Raw genomic sequence first — 4,796 nt, 5'->3', positions numbered from 1 at the left:
CTCTCTCTCTCTCTCTCTCTCTCTCTTCTCTCTCTCTCTCTCTCTCTCTCTCTCTCTCTCTCTCTCTCTCGTGCACACATGCACGCACGCACGCACGCACGCACGCACGCACGCACGCACACACACACACACACACACACAGTTTTAGAAACTTTCTCAAAGTGCTGCTTCTCTCTGCACAGTTCGGCCAATGATGCCCGCTTCTGGCTCTGCTGCTGGGCAGTCAGGCAGACACATCTCTGCTCCAGACAGGCAGATGCAGTCCTGATCCCAGCCTCAGAGATGCCCCTAGAATTTACCAATTCATGGCCTTGACCCAGATGGTGTCCACTGAGGCATTTGGGATGACAGGAAGCAGTCCCAGAGAGGGCCCAGAAGACATCAAATGGCCCAGCATGGCCAAGGACCACCCACATAGAGGATCCCTCCGACCAAAAGCAGGCCAGAGTATCAAGACTAGGGTTCCTCACCCAGGTCCCTGTCACAGCCCTCAGCAAGTACCCGGGGTCTGAGTTCATACCTCCCCCCTCCTCCTTCCACGGCCCCCTCCTCCCTTCAAACCACAGTGCCCAGGACCTCAGTGATATTTTGAGTTTAAGAAAACTTTGCAGTCGGCAGGAGCTCTTAAAGGTTATAAATAGCAACCGCGGGAGCCCATGCCGGGAGAGGCGGAAACACGTGTCAAATACGCCTGGGAGGAGGGTATTCCGAGGCACAGACCCCCCCCATCCCCACCCCCCCCACCCCACCCCCCCACACACACGGGACCTACCAGGCTTCTGGGCATTTTACAACCACTGGAGCGGGAAGTCACACCCCACTTGGAAGGCGGCTAGGAAGCAAGACCCTCTTCTACCCCTCAAGCAAGGTCCCTGGTGGTTGAATAGGTTGCCAGGGGCACTTGGGGGCACTGTTGAACGGAGATCTAGGTGGGAGCTTTCTCCCTCCCCTCTTCCTCCACAAGCCCTCACCCCCCACCCCCCACGCCCCAGCGCGGAGCTTACACACAGGGCTGAAGGGGCTTGGGACAGTGCTCTCTGTAACTATCAGCAGCTAGCAAGGGGTTATTGTGAAGTCGTGAGAGAGCCAGGCACTCCGTAGATCCCCAAGTCCTAATTCTTTCTCTCAAGTGCTGCTGCTGCCTCCTTTCCATGTGGAGGGGCCTTAACGAACCCGAATAAAGTGTGGTGGAAGGGACTGGAGGCAGCAGGAAGGGTCCAAGAGGGCGGGAAGCAGATCCCAGGGCCTCATCCTCCGTGGTCGGATCCCAGTGTTTCTGCCTCCAAAAAAAGAGTTCCCTTGCTGGGCAGTTAAGGGAGAGAAGACCTGGGACAGGAAGACTCCTTTACTTTAGGGTGATAAGGGGTATGTAATTTGTCAACGACCCAAAATGGGATACAAAGGTCTCCATAAGGTCAGTGGGCAGGGACACTGCCATCTCAGGCTTTAAAGTCTGAAGATGTGCTCTGGAACTTGGGGAGTGCAGCTCTGTCCTCATCCAAGACATCTGTCATCTAAGCTCTGTCTGGACCTCAGACAAAACAGTCATGAAGGCCCCACAGCTGCTGAGGGACAGCGAACCTCCATGACCACCACGGATCTTCCCAAGTGCCCTCCAAGCGATCTGGGCAGGAACTACGACCCCCCAAGCGAAAAGGTAAAGAGGGAGGCATGGCCAAGCCTCTACATGTCTTCGGTCCTGCCTCCCTCATATTCTTATCCCCCTGCTGGTCCCTAGCGGGTCTGGGGGAGGCAGTCACGCTTGGCATCCAGGAGCTGTGAACCTCAGGGAGCCCCAAAGGGTTTATGGGGCTCCCAATGAATGGGAGCCTGTTGAGCTCTGAGGGGGCCCAGCCCAAGTAAACATAGTTGGGTCTGAGCTGCCATTCTCGCCCTGCCTACTTACCCAGGACCCAGGACCAAAATACGACTTCCTGTCCCCAGGCTAAGGGCCAGAATCACCCCTCACAGCCCTAGGCTGGGGCCCACTGGAGGAACACAGACTGGCCTGAATGCCAGATTTTCAGATGCGAAGCTCTGCCCGCTTCCAAAATGAGTCCCTGGTCCCCTTGACTCTCAAACCTTTCATCTGTTAAGGGCAGATTGGAAACTGAGGCCATGAGTAGGGAGGGGTCCAGCTCAGGGCCACACAGACCAAGCAAAATAGGTCCCAGGCTCCTGGCCCATGGCGAAGCAAAGGATCTCAAGATGAGGAGGACAGTCCTGAGTCAGAGGGTCAGGGTGGCAGTGATGTTTAATGGGAAATGGGGTCGTTTCCTCCTCTGGATGTAACAGCCCAAGGACCTACACAAACGAAACCCAGGCCCCTGTGACCCTGGCCACAGAATGGCCAATACATTCTTGCATAGCCCTTGGGTAGCACATCTCAGAATAGCTCAGACTGGGGACAGGGGACCTACAGTCACTGTTGGTGTTGTTTGTCGTGGTCTTGCTCTGTGACCTAGCTAATCCATTCCATTCTCAGGCCTCAGTTTCTCCTCCCAGGAAGCCAGGTATTAACAAACTCCTTGCCTCCCTTTCTAGTTTGTGAGCCAAAGTAGTAGTACACTGGAAAGCTGGGTGTGGTGGTACTGTGATCACAACACTCCACTGGGGAGGCTGATGCAGGAAGACCAGGAGTTCAAACCCAGCTTGGACAACACAGGGAACAACTAACTATCTCAAGCAAAATGGTTGACATGGTGGTGCTCACCTGTATAATATCAGCACCCAGAGAGCCAAGGCAGGGTGATCAGGAGTTCAAGGTAGTCTAGGCTATGTATGGATTCTCAGTCAGCCTGGGCTACATATCAACACCACCTGGCCTCAGAACAAAACAAACACCACACAAGAGTAAAGCAGAACAAGGGAGACCAAATGTGTGGTACCCACTGGCAAGAGCCCAGAGGGTCTAAGAGGTGACGCTGGAGACAAGGGTCCTAGGAACATGCCCCGGTGACAGAAGGGTGGTTTGAGGCAGCCACTTCACGTGCCGGGCACTGGGGGCTGGCGTTGGAATGTGCTGAGTGGCAACTGCTATGTGAATCATTAGACCTCGTCAGGCCCAGCCGGGGCTTCCAGACGTAAACCAGCTCAGACTGGGCTCAGGCACAAGGGCAGTCTCCAGCCCAGGTCACCGGGTCCTGGGGACCTGCGGGGGAGGTTCCTAGGATCTTGCATAGTTGCTGTGTTCCTACTGTGTACATCCTCACCCTCAGCATCCACTCCTGCTTCCGTCAGGGCCTAGTCTACAGACTCACGAAGGAGGGTCCACCCTGTGCGGAGGCCCCTGCCCACTGTGCACAAGCAGACCCTGAGCCTGGGAGGTGCATCAGTGTGGGGCCGGATAGAGAGGGCTTCCTGGCTGGCTTCATACCAGGAGCCACATTCTAGTCAGATACGGGTGGTTGTAAGGTTGTGGGGGGTGGGATGGGGATCAAGACAAAGGCTTGAGTGAAATGGGAGCCCCTGCATCTCCCTTAGCTGAGACCTCAGGAATTTTTTGTTGGTTTGTTTGGGTTGTTTTGTTTTGTTTGATTGGTTGTTTTTTGTTTCTTCTTTATTTTCAGTTATGTTGATTTACACCCCCTTCTGTGTGTGTGTGTGTGTGTGTGTGTGTGTGTGTGTGTGTGTGTGTGTACACGTGTGCCATGGCACACGGGTGGAGATCAGGGGACAGCTTGCAGAAGTTGACGTTCGCCTTCTCCACAATGTGAGTTTCGGGGGTCAAACCCAGGTTGTTAGGTTTGCTTTCCCTGCTGGGCCATCTCACTGCCCACCCCACCCGCTGTTTGAGACAGGGTCTCAAGTAGCCCAGACTGGCCTCAAACTCTCTTCTATGTAGCCAAGGATGACCTTGAACTTCTGATTCTCCTGCCCCCAACTCCCCGTTCCTGGGATTGCAATCATGTGCCACCAGGTCCAGTTGCAGTGGTACTGGGAAGGACGTGCATGCCACGCAGGCGTCTACTCCCACCTGCGCTGCAGCCCCCGCCCCCATCCATTCATCTTAATTTATGTGTATGGTGTGCCTGCATGGGTTTATGTGCACCACGTGCATGGAGATGCCTACAGAGGCCAGAGAACTTTGGATCCCCTGGAACTAAAGGTGGTTGTGAGCCATCTGACGTGGGTGCTGGGAACTGAACCCAGGTCCTCCGCAAGAGCATGTAAGTGCTCTTAACTGTGGAGCCATCTCTCCAGTCCCTAGGTATTTATTTTTGAAACAGGGTCTCCCTATGTAGCCCAAATTGGGATCATTGTACTCAGCTCTCCCGGCTCAGCCCCCTACCCCCCACCCTCCACCCCACACACACACCATTTTCTTCTCATGATACTTGGAATCCAACGAAGGATCTTACTCATGATAAACACACACTCTTCCACTGAGCTACATCTCCAGCTCAGGTATCAGCTTTTCTCTCTGGGATGTGAGTATAAACCAGCTCATACCCCATTCTTTTAAGGCTCCTAAACCTTGAATAAAATCACTTATAGATGCTGTGTTCATACCATATGGCAGCCTGGGATTTCCGAGAGGTAGAAAGGGCCAGAAGGATTAGACAGAAACAGGGATAAATAAAAGGCGAATTAGTCATCGTGAGGCTTGGCAGGGCAAGGGAGGACAACTGAGGCACAGGCTCACTGGAGGTTGAGCTGGCTCAGCGCCTGGAAGGCAGATCCATGAGGGTTGCAGGGAGGGCCTAGCCCAGGCTACCAGAACACTGGCAGGCTTGGGGTCTGGGACAAAGTCCTGAGCCAGTACAGGGCTTGGTAAAAAATCATTAATTTTTCTT

This window comes from Peromyscus maniculatus, chromosome 7, assembly GCF_049852395.1.
Source record: "Peromyscus maniculatus bairdii isolate BWxNUB_F1_BW_parent chromosome 7, HU_Pman_BW_mat_3.1, whole genome shotgun sequence".
In the NCBI taxonomy this organism is placed as follows: domain Eukaryota; kingdom Metazoa; phylum Chordata; class Mammalia; order Rodentia; family Cricetidae; genus Peromyscus; species Peromyscus maniculatus.
The sequence above is the reverse complement of the archived record's forward strand: the minus strand, read 5'-3'. Positions refer to the sequence as shown.